The sequence below is a fragment of the Macaca thibetana genome, chromosome 7, assembly GCF_024542745.1.
Source record: "Macaca thibetana thibetana isolate TM-01 chromosome 7, ASM2454274v1, whole genome shotgun sequence".
Classification (NCBI taxonomy): Eukaryota; Metazoa; Chordata; class Mammalia; order Primates; family Cercopithecidae; genus Macaca; species Macaca thibetana.
Genome location: NC_065584.1, coordinates 105,567,025 through 105,583,145, shown reverse-complemented (window position 1 = coordinate 105,583,145; position 16,121 = coordinate 105,567,025). Strand labels below are relative to the sequence as shown.

The 16,121-nt window shown below is 38.0% G+C and overlaps 1 long non-coding RNA gene across 3 annotated transcripts in view; it reads left to right on the top strand.

Annotated features, from left to right (window-relative positions):
- The window catches only part of LOC126958048 (uncharacterized), a 62,441-nt gene that overhangs the window by 41,538 nt on the left and 4,782 nt on the right, over positions 1-16,121 (top strand). The window contains exons 7-9 of one of the 3 annotated variants that reach the window (XR_007727053.1): positions 1,287-1,335; positions 2,110-2,205; positions 7,337-8,071. This is a non-coding gene — a long non-coding RNA (uncharacterized LOC126958048). Of the gene's footprint in view, positions 1-1,286; positions 1,336-2,109; positions 2,206-7,312; positions 8,072-16,121 lie in introns of those variants that run through there. The other 2 variants (XR_007727051.1, XR_007727052.1) reach the window with 2 other exon arrangements.

The following is a 16,121-nucleotide window of genomic DNA, read 5'->3' as shown; positions in this document are numbered from 1 at the left end:
AATGCAAGGATGCCTTTGGTTAGCTGAAATGGAAGATGTGAAGGCTAGAGTGGTCTTGGCAAGTCTTCTGGGGGGAAATACAACATTTGGAAGGGTAGGAAGCAAAAGGAATCTTAGGCAAGGGAAAGGTGTGGCCAGAGCCCCAGAGGAGAGAACAGTTTGTGGTGGACTTGGTGTCCACGTAGATCCAATCAGTGTCTTAGCTTTTGTGTTTTCAAAATTACCACAGTTTTTGTTCTAAAACTATCTTTCCTTTGATTTTATTTTAGGCATGCTATCTGTGTATTTTGAAATTTAAAATAACATTAAAGGAGAAATGAAATGATTTTGTTTGAGAAAGAGTTAAAAGGTTAAAACATCTTGATCTAAATAATTTTCTTTCTTTCTTTTTTTTTCTTTTTTTGAGATAGAGTCTCGCTCTGTCACCCAGGCTACAGTGCAGTGGCACAATCTCAGCTTACTGCAAGCTCCGCCTCCCGGGTTCACGCCATTCTTCTGCCTCAGCCTCCCAAGTAGCTGGGACTATAGGCGCCCGCCACCTCGCCTGGCTAGTTTTTTGTACTTTTTAGTAGAAATGGGGTTTCACCATGTTAGCCAGGATGGTCTTGATCTCCTGACCTTGTGATCCACCCGTCTCGGCCTCCCAAAGTGCTGGGATTACAGGCTTGAGCCACTGCGCCTGGCCAATAATTTTCTAATGGGAGATTTGGTACATCCCCAGAAGTTGTCTTTGGTTCAGAGAACAGTCTTCAGGCTTAGAAAGGACTTGAGGAGTCCCACAGAGGAGCCACATGCTGTGAACCATTTGATTCTCACAACAGAATGGATAAAAATAATTTGAACCATGAAACCATGCAGATGTTCCTATTTTGGATAGGGTAAGGTCAGTGCCATTGTCAGAGGAAAAACCCTTGGCCATCACAGGATGGGAGAGAAAGTTTCCGTCGTAAAGAATACTCATTGAAGGAAACGGGTTCTTCTGCCCTTATTCTTTGGATTATTTAGGGCCAAGTTCTTAGTTTTTGGCATCATCAAAATTTCAAAGTATTCTGTTCTAGGAGCCATTTCAAACAATTAACTAGAATTTCAGAGGAATTACATGAGAGTAATACCATTAGAATTTTTAAATTATCCATAGTCCTATATCCTTAACAAGTATGTTCATGCTTGCATATTCTCTTCTTATCTTTACTTTGTGTGTACTTTCTTAATAATGGCACATAGAAATTGTTTAAGCAGGAATAACTCTCAAGATAATTTTATATGTTTCCTTTTTTCTTTTTAAGGTATATATTGGGTGAAGGAGCATTATGTATGGAACCTCTCACAAAACAGGTGATTATTTTCTTATAATACTCAATTTTCACACGCAATAGAGTGTTTTGATTATGTAAGTTAGATGGTAAGTAGAAGGTTCTCTTAGAGACATTTTAGTGGGTTTTTTGTTGTTGCTGTTGTTTTTTCTTCATAGCTCCTACTTTCAAGAATGAAAAAGGTATCCCAGCACTTTGGGAGGCCAAGGTGGATGGATCACGAGGTCAGGAGATCGAGACCATCCTGGCTAACACGGTGAAACCGTGTCTCTACTAAAAAAATAGAAAAAAAATTAGCTGGGCATGATGGCAGACTCCTGTAGTCCCAGTAGTAGAGTCAACCACTTTTAGGCAGCCCCCCGTACTTGGGAGGCTGAGGCAGGAGAGTGGCATGAACCTGGGAGACAGAGCTTGCAGTGAGCTGAGATGGTACCACTGCACTCCAGCCTGGGCAACTGAGTGAGACTCCATCTCAAAATAAATAAATAAATAAATAAATAAAATAAAAAACATAAACCAGTAAAATGACATTGTACTTGGTGCTGAATCTATGCTAGGATAGGCATTAAGAGTGACCTTTATTTAAGGTTCTAATTTGCTCATGTTGGGCACTTAGAACATCCGTTTGTTGTTTTTTGTGAGATTCTGGAAATGTTCCAATTTTACTGTTTCCCCTTGACTCCAGACTTTGTAACACTGGTCTGCTGCTGTTAAGTTATATGCCATTTTGTTAGGGCTTCTCAAGTGGGAATCAGGAATGCTGCTGTGTTCTAGAGATGTTTTGTTCTTCCTGTAGGGCTGAAGCAGTGCCTACTCCATAGAATCAGTCATCATGCAAATAAATGCCACCTGAGTCAAAGGCAAAGCCAACGTGCAGCTTGGAGCAAAGAAGGTACTTCTATTAAGAATTTTACATAAACCGTAAGATACATTTTATATTACTTTGTGAGCCTACTTCCTGTCTTAATTCTTTCTGAGAGAATTCATTTCATTTTCATTTGGTTTGTTTTCTTTTTGTTACAAAGATGATCTATAGAAAATATAGAAGTATAAGAAAATTAAAGATACTGACTAATAATCACTTAATGATTTAGTGTCTGATTATTTAGTCTTTGTTATATTTACTGTAGACAAACATGTCTACAGTTGTAAATTTATTATTGGTATGTATACCCTAGTAAAAGTTATATGTACTTTGAAGTTTTGCAAAGTTCATGTTATAGAATTAATTCCTGATGAACTTTTATGTGCTAGACACTAGTCTTTTTATTTATTTATTTTTACTTTTTTTCCCCTCTGTGCCTATGCTTGCCAAGTCTTTTTATTTTTTACTTCTCACTAGCTCTTTCAATCCTCTTAATAACTTAAAAAGAGGGTATTATTAATATCTGCATTTTATGGATGAGGCAACTGAAGGCAGGTAACTTGTCCAAGGTCACAGGTGGCAGAGAAAGGATTGGAATGAGACAGCCTGACTGCCCTAGGCCCTACCAAGAAGAGCTGAGAGCAAGCCATGGGGTAGAAGGATGTTGGTCAGGCTGGTTTTCTGTTTAGTTAACATGAAATGCAGGCTGTAACCTTAATTCTAGGACATTACAGAGAAAGCCTTCCAAAGCCAGAGGTTTTCTTTTTACCATGACCATGACTTTTTAGCAAAAATATGATTTTGTTTAAAGGCAACATGGTATTCTAAGAAGCTTCCACTCACACTCTTGTGGAGGGAATGGTAGTTGAACTAAATAGTGAAATGCTGCAGCACATGGCCTTTAGGCAGCTTCTGACCTATTTCTATGGTCAGGAAAGACACCCATCTTTCCCTGCTGCCCACAGCCTCCAGCTATTCACCTTCAGAATTTCCTAGTCTGTGATCACATTCCAATGAGGGATCTGTTTTGTTTTTTCCAGGGTAGCAGAAAGTGAGTCACCACCTGTACTAAGCAGTCTAGTCTTCTGTGTATAAATGAGCAAGGTTGGGGAGCCAAATTTGAGAACCTTGTGTAATTCTGAGATTCTCCAAGAGAATCCAAGAGAATGTCAGGATTATGCATGGTGGTAAAGTGGTCTCATGTTAGTTGTATCCACAGCTCTCATCAGAAGCAGACACAGATATTTTTTGTAGGAAAGCATCTCTAACTTAAGCCTGTAGGATTCCCGAAGATTAAAAGCAGGCAATTATGAATTCAGTCAAATCATAGCATTTAAGTAGTCTCAACCCAACATATTTGAGAATTGTCAGAAACAATGAATAATATGTTTCCCAAAGACTGTAGGTTTTGGAATTATCAGATACAGAACACAGACTTCAAATATTAGAATGGTGAGAAAATAGTTACATGTGAAACCTAATATAGAAGAAAGATGGACTCATAAAATTGAGCAACCAGTAAGACCACCAGGAATGATGAGGAGGACCTGAAAAGAAAATGGATGAAATAGAACTTACAGAAATAAAATATATAGCTGAGTATGGTGGCTCACACCTGTAATCCCAGCACTCTTTGGGAGGCTGAGGTGGGAGGATGGTATGAGCCCAGGAGTTGGAGACAAGCCTGGGCAACATGGTGAGAACTCATTCTATAAAAAATACCCCACCACCACCAAAAAAAAAAAAAAAAAAAAAAAAAAAAAAAAGCTGGGTATGGGGCATGTGCCTACAGTTCTAGCTAGTCAGGAGGCTGAGGTGGGAGGATCACTTGAGCACAGGAGGCCAAGGCTACAGGTACATGCCACTGCAGTCCAGCCTGGGTGACAGACTGAGACTCCATCTCAGAATGAAATGACAAAGAAATAAAAAATGTAATTGTTGAAATAAACTCAGTGGATGGATTAGACATCAGAAGAAAGAATTAATTGGTTAGACAATTACCTCCCAAAAGTAAGTCAGTATGTTACACAGAGAGACATGAGGATAGATGACAGGGCAGAAGTTGGTGGGGTTGTGCAGGGAGGGAGATCAGAATGAGGTCTAAAATATGTCTTAGTGGAATCCCAGGAGGAGATATTAAAATTATATTAGAAAGTGAGAGAAATAGAAGTTCTAAAGGTGATAGAAGGAAGTCCACATCAATCAGTCACAACAAATGTAAATGGACTAAAGTTACCAGTTAGACAGATAGAACTAATAAAACACTATCCAGCTGTTTTAATCCATCATATTTAAAATATGAGGATATGAGAAGATTGAAAGATTTTATAAAGGAGAGAGTGATAAAGATATGTCAGTATACATTAATCAAAAACAAGTGATGGAGCTTCAGTATCAAACAAAAAAGGATTTTAGAACAGAAAGTATTAGTAAGGACTTGATGCTAAAAGACTGTTAATTAGGAGGATGTAGCAATTTTCATATTTTATGTACCTGTCAAAATAGCCTCAAAATACAGAAGAAAAACTGATAAAACCACAGGGAGAAACTGACAAGTCTGCCATTGTATTTGGAGATTTCACCATACCCTGCTTACCATAAGTAAGTTACACAGAATGCCCACATGTAGATTTGAATAACCACTGAATAAACATGGTGTAATGGGCAAATATAGACCTTTGTACCCAATAATTAGATGTTCTATATTATTATCAAGCATATGTGGACTGTGGGAGAAATATTAATTGTATATTTATAAAGCAAATCAGAAGATTTAAAAACTATTGGTACCATCCACACCATATAATTTATAATTTAAATATGAAGCAATTAATGTTAGAAGGCAATAATAAAGAGATTAACAAAAAGCTACATGAATTTGGAAATTAAACACCCTTGTAATTCATGGTTTAAAAAACTCAGTGCAGTTTTAGAATGCTTAGAATTGAACCATAGTTAAAATACAAAACTTCTATCTATTCCTCTCTCTCTCTCCCTCCCACTTCCTTTCTGGAACATTCAAGAAGCTAATCTTTTTCAATGAAGAACACCCCAAATACTGAAAAGTAGAAAAAGTACAGATGGCATTCTTTGATCTTAGTTAAATCTATAAGTTAGTAACAAAACCAGAAAACAAATGCTGATTTGTGGAATTTTTAAATTCATGCAAGTAACCCTTGGATCAAGAAGGATTTGAAATTAAAACTGCCAAATATGCAGAGAATAGCAATAATGCGATCGTTACTGATTAGAGACTAGAGGAGAGCTCAGATGAATGTTCATTGCCTTAAAATCCTTATGTCATTAAGAAAATAATGAAAATGAATGAAGCCTCTAACTCATTCTTAGAAAGGACAATCAAAAAACCTGATGGAAAGCAGAATGGGGAAATTATTAAAGACATAAAGTAGAAATCAGTGAGTTAGAAGAATAGAAAGGGCTAAATCCCCAGTACAGTAAAGCCTCTGCAGAAACATTTCTTTAAACTGGGCTTTGAGTACTTTGCTACTGATAATTAGAATAGAAAAAGCCAACATTCTTATTTTCTCCTCATGTTTTGGGTGGCGGGCAGTAGGGTTTGGAAGTGACTCCTTCACAATCACTTGGAAGCTTCGGGGTATATGTACTTTCTCTATACAGTTTTTTCTAAATCTTTTGGTTTTGTCCTTTGTGTGAAAATATGGACTGATTAAAAAACACTTTTTCATTAATGTTAAGAAAGCATGTTACTACACATTTTATATCTTAGGTTTTTAACAGCATTATGGCAGATGTTTACTATTTTAAAGAGTTCTTAGAAGTTCAAAAAACTACCCCATAAAAAATGGTAGAAGTGGCCAGGCATAGTGGCTCATGCTTGTAATCCCAGCACTTTGGGAAGCTGAGTTGAGTGGATCACCTGAGGTCAGTAGTTTGAGACCAGCCTAGGCAACATGGTGAAACCCCATCTCTACTAAAAATAGAAAAAATTAGCTGGGCGTGGTAGCAGGCACCTGTAATCCCAGCTTCTGAGGAGGCTGAGGCATGAAAATCATTTGAACCAGGGAGGTGGAAGTCACGGTGAGCCAGGATCATGTCATCCCACTCCAGCCTGGGCAACAGAGTGAGACTCGGTCTCAAAAAGGAAAAAACCTCAATAAGCTTGTTAAGCAAATGGAAAACAACACTTACCTGTAATTAGAAGTTAACCAGAAGCTTTCAAAAATGTATTAGTTGACAAGGAAATCAAGAAAAAGAGGAAAATTATATATGTGATCCTTAATAGTAAAATATATCAAAACTAAGGTACAATTAGAAATAGAGGCATTTTCTAAATTAAATTCAAGGCTGCCAGATTAGAAGGACAACATCAATATGATACAATCTCTTTTCCATTAATGTTAAAAACTTCTACTATACTGACCTATAAATTTGTCCCACTGATGAAATAGAATCTGAAAATTGGGATATAGATACTGTGGGAAGAATGATAACATTGAACTTAATTATAGCAACAGTCTAGTCTCTGGACCAGGTCCAAGAAAACAAAACAGAAGCATACTCAACTAGGATTAACAAGTCATTTAGCAAGGGGTGAGAAGGCCTATTGTAATTGAGTAGTTCGGAAGCTTATCCACACCCAAATTTTTCAGATATTCTGATTTGTTAGGCCTGAGCCAAGGCCCCATTCTTATATTTTTGCTTTTTAACTTGCTATAGGTAATTCTGATATATACAAAGACTAAGAACAGTTCCTTGAACATAGTGACAACCTCTATCTGGAATAGTCCAAATCCTAATTACCCTGATTCCTACACCAACAGTTCCCAAACTGGTGTACTACAAAGCCTTGTGAAAGCTCCTTGAAAAAAAAAATACACAATCATGGCCATATAAATTCACTGTTCTGAGAAGTCCTGTTGAATTTACCAAGCATTTCCCAAATTTATTTATTAATTTGTTACCTCTATTACATATATTTACTACATTTTTAACTTAGTAACTATTAATAACCCCAAACATAGAAACAATGCCCCAAGGATGTTCTGTGATGTTACTATTATTCTGTTGGAAATGTGCAGAAGAGTTATAAAATATACTCCATTTATTTATTTATTTATTTATTTAATGTTATTTATGTATTTATTTATTTGAGATGGAGTCTTGTTCTGTCACCCAGGCTGGAATGCAGTGGGATAATCTTGGCTCCCTGCAACCTCCACATCCCAGGTTCAGGTGATTCTCCTGCCTCAGCCTCCTGAGGAGCTGAGACTACAGGTATGTGCCACCATGACTGGCTAATTTTTTGTAGTTTTAGTAGAGACAAAGTTTTACCATGTAGGCTGGTCTCGAACTCTTGACCTGAAATGATCCAGCCACCTCAGTCCCCCAAAGTGCTAGGATTACAGGCATGAGCCGCCATGCCCAGCCTTCCATAAGCATTTAAAGTCACTTCCAAAGGCACAATCAACAGACTTGCCAAAATTCAGAGACAATATCTCTAGAGTCAGACCTGCCTTCAAATTCCAACTCCCCTCAACCCAAAGCCAATCAATTGTCCTACCAGAATAACATCAAATAGCAATTAGCATGTGGTCCTTGACTTCTTCAGATCAGCTCTACAAAGACGTATACTATTAACAGTGGAGATATTGTGAACTCAAATCTTTAACAGATAACATTAATCAAAAGCATTCTCATGGGAAAATTATTATATATAAAATATGTTCCTCACCAACCAAAGCCTCTATAAAATTTCAGACTGATCTAATGACAATTTAACTTGCTTTTTAAATGCATAATTATGTCAAATAAATGCCACTACAAAGGCCTGAATATAGTCTCTGAGTCTAAGGTCCTCCCCATCTCCTCCATTTCACATTTGATTGTACATATATTTGAGAGAACATCACTCATTATTATTATAGAGAACATTATTTGTTTGGGGAGTATTATCAGATATTGTCTGATATTTTGGATATTATCAAAAGTAATTGATTGGAAGTCAATGGCACTATTTATACTAAAGAGTAGGATCCTCATCAGTAGATAGAGGCACATAGAAGTATAGTCATATTACATCTACGAAGTGTCAATATCAGGCAGCGGCTTCAAAGCCAAGGTGGTGGTTGGATGCAAAGCCAAGGTAGTGGTTGGAATTTTAATTGGCAGGGGAGGCAGATAGAGAGAAATGTAGATTCAATAATAATGTGAAGTCCATGAAAGCCTGTGGCTATAAATAATGTTGAGCCATAGAGTCCATCGGAGATAGTAAAGGGGGCCTGGAAATAGTCAGAGACTTGTAGAAGGGTAAAGTAAATACCTAAGGTAGTTGTGATGGATAGTGCTTGAAGTATTTGCTTTTGACTACCTTCTGTCAGGCTGTGTACAACCTAGAAAGTTTCTTGAGGGCAAGAATCAAGTCTTTTACAGCTTCTAGCATGCCTCTGTGTACCCAACAGGTCATCAATAAATAATTTGTTACCCTACTTTGTCATAAAATAGAGGACATACTTAGCTGTACAGCATGATGTGATTTGATCACACCCAGTCTATGAGTGGAGAATAACAGCACTGAATCCATTTAAAAACAACACTCCCTATTCTCTTTTCACGTTCATAGTATATTCGTTTGGTTTCTAGTAATGTTGACTCTATCCATATGTTTTTAGATAATAGTACAACTTTTGTTGTGTCTAAGTAAAATTATACCAGGAATTTCATGGGGGAAAAGTTAATGCACTGCTCTTAGTTTTGATTAAGATTTTAGATGTTTGAAAATATAAATTCAGATATTGGACAATAAGAGTTTTATTCTGGAGGCTGGAGGAGATTGAAGTGTTGAGGTAAGACTGATAGGCTCCTTTGGCTACTTGTGTATGGGGGTGGGGAGAATATACAAGTTTACCAAAACTTGTAAATTCTCACAGTGCTTAGTTTTGTGACTGTACAGAAACTAGAATTGTTTTTCCTAGGTCTCAGTGGAGAAATGTAAGCTGTGAGTTTAGCATCCTGTTTACTGTGTTTTGGCCAGGGTTTTGCAGGCTTTTGTGGAGAAAATTATATTGCTTTCCTTATCCTGTTTGTAACATATTTGTATATCAATATGCTTCCTTGATTTTTACTATGGTAAAATTCTATCTTGCATATGGAGAAATAAGTCTATTAGAGTGAATTAAAAGAAATCTTTACTGTGAGGTGGCAGCCTTGTCTAATGGGCCGTATGTTTAAGCCTAACGTTAATACATCACACTAGAGCCCAGCGTAGTGGCGTGTGCCTGTAATTCCAGCCACTTGGGAGGCTGGGGCAGGAGGATTGCTTGAACCTAGGAGTTTCAGACCAGCCTGGGCTATATAATGAGACCCCATCTCAGTCAATCAACCCATCAGTCATTTACACTAAAAAGACCAAGATCTTTCTTCCTCTTTTAGAATGTTTTTTCCCAGACATTCTAACAAATGTCTGGGTGACATTTCATTGTCTAAAACAATGAAAAGGGTTTACGACAGAGTTACAGCAGTTATCAGAGAAAAATCCTGGACAAATTGCAAGTCTATACCAGTTGTAAATTGTTATGGCTGCAGTTAAAATCCAATGTTATTTTTGTACAGTCTTTTTGGGTGTATCTGTGTTTAATAATAACTTGTTTGCAAATTTAGAGGACTGTAGCTATGATTTCTTCTTAGAGACCTTGACCCTGGGGGCTTACAGTTTAATGGAAGAGATAACTAGAAACCAAGAATTCAACGCAGAGAATGAGGTTCTGCAGTACAAGGTGTATACAGGGTGCAGAGAAGCGCTGGGGCACCATGTTCTGACCTCATCTTCTACTGCTCTAGACTTCCGAAGTTCCATTTCCTGAACCTACCTGTTTTTTTCCACAATCTGGACCTCTCTCTGTAGGCACCATTTTCTCTCTTTGCAAACCTTTCCCACACCTTATGTGTCTGGTGAAGTTCTGTTTCTTCAAATGCTTCTTAAAGGCTGCCTGTAGCTCATCCAAATAATTGTTTTGTCTACATCCCTGTTCTTTCTTTATAAATAATTACAGTCAATTCTTATTATTTGCAGTAGTGATATTCTATAAAGTTACCTGGAACACTGAATTAGTCAAATACTGAGCCCTTGTTTCCAGGGTAAATATGTACATACATAAATATCTCACATAGGTTATAATCTTAATTCCTAAAAACAACTCATCCTGGTAGATTGAATTTTTTCTTTCCAAAAGAATAAGGGAAGTACAGAAGTGTTAAGTGATTTGCCTGAGGCTGCTCCACTAACAGGTGCCAGAGACAAGATTCAGACCCCGTCCAGTTGGCTCCAGAGCCACAGCTTCTTGCACCACACTACACTGCCCTCTACTGTCTCTGTCCTCGGGTCATCTTTGTATGAGAGCTGAAACAAGAAGACCGAGGGTCACCTTATTTGACCTTAGCTTGGGACATGTGCAAGGAGTGACAGAGTTTTCACTACATCCATGAATCACCTTGAAAGCTCCACAGGTATTAATTTGGGGATTACAAAGACATTTTAGCAAGTAAGCAAATTTGCAAATGTGGGATCCACAAATAGTGAGGGTCAACTGTATTTGTAAGCGACTGCTAGGGTCTGTTTCATGGTAATCCCTTCCCGCAAGAGTGTGGAATGTTTCTTTAGCTTCTTTGATAGTTTATTTATTTATTAAGTACTTACTATATACCAGACTCTGCTTTAATTTGTGGTGAACAAGCTAGAGATTAAGTCCTGCCCTGTGTATTTTATATTAGAGTAAGAAAGACAGATAGCTAAGTCTGGAGCTCAGGGGTGAGGCTCAGGTTGGAATTACAGATTCACTTGACCGAGGTGAAACCTGTTGTGCCCCCTCCTACTTCACATCCACAGACATACTTCCAGAACATTTCTGTTCTCTTGTTGTGTATAAAGTCATCCTTTTGAGCCTCTCTCCATTGATGCATGTCAACCTCTACTTGTCTTTTGTTGATTTTGAGGCCACTTACCTATGTAACTGACAGGATATTGAAGAAGAATCATACCAACCTGGTTCTGCTACCTAACAGCTGAGTTACATTGGTCAAGCTCTTGGACTTCTGAGCCTGTTTCCTAATTTCAAAAGTAGTGATATGATATGTTAGGTCCTGGTGGGTTGCAAGGAAGATAGTGTGGTTATTTGTTCATATGGTTATTTTCCATATTGGACCATGAGCTCTGTGAGGGCAGGGTCTACAGTTTCATATTTCTATGCTAGGCACTTAGTTCAGTGACTGATACACAGTAATAGAGGCACAAATGTTTCAAGAGTTGAGGAATTGTTAACTCTTACTGAAAGAATAGGAAGATATAAAGGCTTCTCAGAGAAGGTATTATTTAAGCTTTTTTTTTTTTTTTTTTTTGAGATGAAGTCTCACTCTGTCACCCAAGATGGAGTGCAATGGTGTGATCTCAGCTCCCTGCAACCTCTGCCTCTGAGATTCAAGCGATTCTTCTGCCTCAGTCTACTGAGTAGCTGGGATTACAGGCATCAGCCACCATGCCCAGCTATTTTTTGTATTTTTAGTAAAGACGAGGTTTCACCATGTTGGCCAGGCTAGTCTCAAACTATTGACCTCAGTGTTGTGCCCGCCTTGGCCTCCCAAAGTGCTGGGATTACAGGCATGAGCCACCACGCCCAGCCTATTTAAGGTGATTCTTTAAGGGTGAGTAGAAATTTTTCCAGGTGAATAAAACCTTGAGATATTATTCCAAGCAGAGACCAGTAGGTGCAAAGACACAGGGATATAGAAATGTTGAAGTTTACCAGACACTGCTAGATTAAAAAACAAAAAGGAAACTTTCAAAATCAAAAATTAAAATTAAAAATCATCTAAAATAGACCGAGAGTGGTGGCTCATGCCTGTAATTCCAGCACTTTGGCAGGCTGAGGCAGGCGGATCATGAGGTCAGGATATCAAGACCATCCTGGCTAACAAGGTGAAACCCTGTCTCTACTAAAAATACCAAAAAAAAAAAAAAAAAAAAAAAAAAAACCATTAGCTGACTGTGGTGGTGGATGCCTGTAGTCCCAGCTACTGGAGAGGCTGAGGCAGAAGAATGGCATAAACTGGGAGGCGGAGCTTGCAGTGAGCCGAGATCATGCCACTGAACTCCAACCTGGGCAACAGAGCAAGACTCCATCTCAAAACAAACAAAAAATATCACCTAAAATAAAACCTATGAATGGGCTTGACCAGAGGTCACATCGCAATTGAGTTAACTATGACTGTAGACACTCAGTAATAGATGGAAATTTTAGGGAAAAAACATAATATTCTCAGGTTGTTGGCAGATTATCTGGAACAATTTACAAATATGGGCATTGAATTCTGGGAATAATTACACTGTAGTGATATTTCCTTCTCTGTGTATGAAGCATGTACGTGTTGCACACTTTTCAAGGTGCTGAAAATCAGACTCTTCTCGAGGAGCTCATGAGCAATCAAGGGAGATGGATGGGTGAGCAACTGATTATCATGTGACAAGTGAGGTAACAGAGATATGACTAAGATGCTATCTAAACAAGAAGAAAGGAATTATTCGTAATATATGGAGTGCTGGGGAAAGATTTCTCAAATGAAGCCAGCCGAGTGTGATGGCTCCCACTTGTAATACTGGCACTTTAGGAGGTGGAAGTGGGAGGATCCAGGAGGATCTAGGAGGTCAAGGCCAGCCTGGTCAACAGAGGAAGACCCTGCCTGTCTCTCTACTTGAAAAAAAAATAAATTTTTTAAAATGAAGTGATATTTGAGCACTCTGGAGCACCATACAAATATCGGACAGACTGAAGGAATGTATCCGGCTTAATTTAACATTTTTTTAAATTTTATATTGTAAAAATAGTACATATTCACTGTTTTGAAACTAGAAAGATTGATAGGCAAGGAAGGCTGTCTACGAAGCACTCCATAGATCCACCATACTGAGACAATGCTTAATGCTTTGATGGATTTATTGTACGCTTTCTATGCATAAGTATGTATTATATACATACACGTACATGGTTAAATAGAAATGTTTCTTCTTGGTGTGCTGTTTATCCATTTATTGTTATGAAGTAAATCCCCAAAGAGCACATTTGCTTTGCCCAAGGGAGTCTTTGGCTACATACTGCTGTATATAGTGAAAACTAAAAAAGGGGCTAACTTTTCAGCCATATGACCTTATGGTGATTGAAATAGAGGCTTCATCAAAGGCAGATTCAGAAATGAACTTGGTGTGTGTGGGTGGTTATGCTTGGCATTGTTTGTAATAGTATGATATGGATGACTTCAGTGTCCACCAACAGGAAACTGGTTAAGTAAACTGTGGTACATCCAAACAATGAATACTGTGCAGTTGTAAAGAAGAATGAGAAAGACCTATGTACTCATGCAGAAGAACACATATATTGTGTGTGTTTTTAAAAAGGAACAAAGAATGGTATAGTGTGTATTGTATGCTACTGTTTGTGTTGCTAGAAAAGAGTAGAATAAGAATATAAATGTGCATTTGCAAAGATAAATTCTGAAATGACATATAAGAAACCAATTAAAAGTGTTTGGCTGTGGAAGGAGAATAAGACTGTGAATGGGATTTTGCCACATACTTTTATAGATATATTTAAAATTTTCTGAACTATGTATTTGTACACATGACCCTCTTAAAAATAAGTGAATGAAGGAATGAGGAATGAAGTAGGATTATGACAAAGAGATAAGAACAAAGGATCTAAGGGGCTGCCCATCTTTTTGGTACCCAGTGAATATTAATACATAACAATAGCAGCAAAAATTGGAAGAGTGGCCCTAGGAGGGTAGGGAGTCAGCCTTTCCTTTGTCTTTTCCTCAATTTCATACATAAAAAAACACCTGAGAACAATAAAACAATTTGAAACAAAAATGTCTCCAGATCTCTTAAAGTAAAGGAGGATGGGGCAGCTTTATGTAGTGCACTTCCCAACAACGGGCTGATTTACCTCAAGAGGCAGGGATTCCAGCCTACATGGGATACATACAGGAGAAAAAATAAGAAAAAGAAAAGAGATTTAAATACAAATACATGCAAATAACAATTCTCCCTGATTATAAAGGAAATCATTCTTTTTGTAATAATTTGGATGACAAATATTAGGAAAAATCTTTAATTTGTCACTCAAAGCATTCTGGTTTGTTGCTTTTTATATGTTTTTATGCATATAAACCTTTTAAAAAGTAGAATCGTAATATATAGTCTTTTGTCACTTAGTATATTTTGAGTATATTTCTGTGGCAGTAAATATATCCTGGCATCATCATTTTTAATAGCTGGGTGTATATTAAGTTAACCATTGCCACCCCAGAGGTGAATTTTCTTTTTTTTTTTTTTTGACACGGAGTCTCACTCTGTCGCCCAGGCTGGAGTGCACTGGCCGGATCTCAGCTCACTGCAAGCTCCGCCTCTCAGGTTTATGCCATTCTCCTGCCTCAGCCTCCCGAGTAGCTGGGATTACAGACGCCCGCCACCTCGCCCGGCTAGCTTTTTGTATTTTTTAGTAGAGACGGGGTTTCACCGTGTTAGCCAGGATGGTCTCGATCTCCTGACCTTGTGATCCGCCCCTTTCGGCCTCCCAAAGTGCTGGGATTACAGGCTTGAGCCACCGCGCCTGGTCGAATTTTCTTATATATACATTTTAATGGACTCGAGCAAGCATTTTTGGACTGAATTCACAGAAATAGAATTTCTGGAGGAAAATAATTTTTAGGGTTTTTCATTGAAATTTTCAAATTATCCTCCAGGAAAAGTGACCCAGGTTATACTCCCACTAACAAGGACAGAGCTACAGGTTCCCCCTTCCATTTATCATCTTTCCTGCCTTTATACAGAAAATCTCACTGTTTTCATGACAATTTTTTGATTTCTAGTGCTTTTGAATCTTTCTGTATGCCATTGGCCATTTTTATTCTTGTGAGAAGTGCCAGTTTCTCCATTGCCCATTATTAGTTGAAATTCATTTGTTTTTCTTTTCTTAATAATTTTAAAGATTTCTTTATAGACTAAGGATACAAACCTTTTATCTGTCATTGAGGTTACAAAAACTTTCTCCCATTAAGTAATTTGTCATTTCATTTTTTCTTCCTTTATTTCCCTTCCCTTTTGTTTCCTCTCCTTTCTTTTCCTTCTCTTTCTTTCTTTCTTTTCTTTCTTTCTTTCTTTCTTTCTTTCTTTCTTTCTTTCTTTCTTTCTTTCTTTCTTTCTTTCTTTCTTTCTCTTTCTTTCTTTCTTTCTTTCTCTTTCTTTCTTTCTTTCTTTCTTTCTTTCCTTCCTTTCCTTTCCTTTCCTCTGTCTTTCTCTTTCTTTCTTTCCCTCTTTCTTTCTTTCCCTCTCTCTCTCTTTCATCCTTTCCTTTCTTTCTCTTTCTTTGTTCCCTCTCTCCCTCCCTCCCTTCCTCCTTCCTTCCTCCCTTCTTTTCTTCTATCTTTCATTTCTTTCTTTCTTTCACTAGCCAAGCTCCAAAGTCACTTTTCACTTAATTTTTATCCTGCCAAATTTGAAAGCCTTTTAACTGAGGGATTTCAGTGTAAACAGGAGCAGGAGAAAATGTAATTATCTAAGTTTCGCTCTGTCACCCAGGCTGGAGTGCAGTGCCATAATCATAGCTACTGCAGCCTCGAACTCCTGCGATCAAGCAATTTTCCCACCTCAGCCTGCAAAGTAGCTAGGACTACAGCTGTGTGCCACCAGGCCCAGCTAATTTTTAAAATTTTTTGTGGAGACGTGAATTCGCTATGCTGCCCAGGTTAATCTTGAACTCCTGACTTCAAGTAATCCTCCCACCTTAGTTTGCCAAAGTGCTGGGATTACAGGCATGAACTACTGCTCCTAGTCGAGAGTTTAGTTTTGATTGCTAGTGGCGTTCTTGGTATCTTTTCATATTTGAGGCTTTGGGGCTAAAGCTGAAGTATTGCGCTCA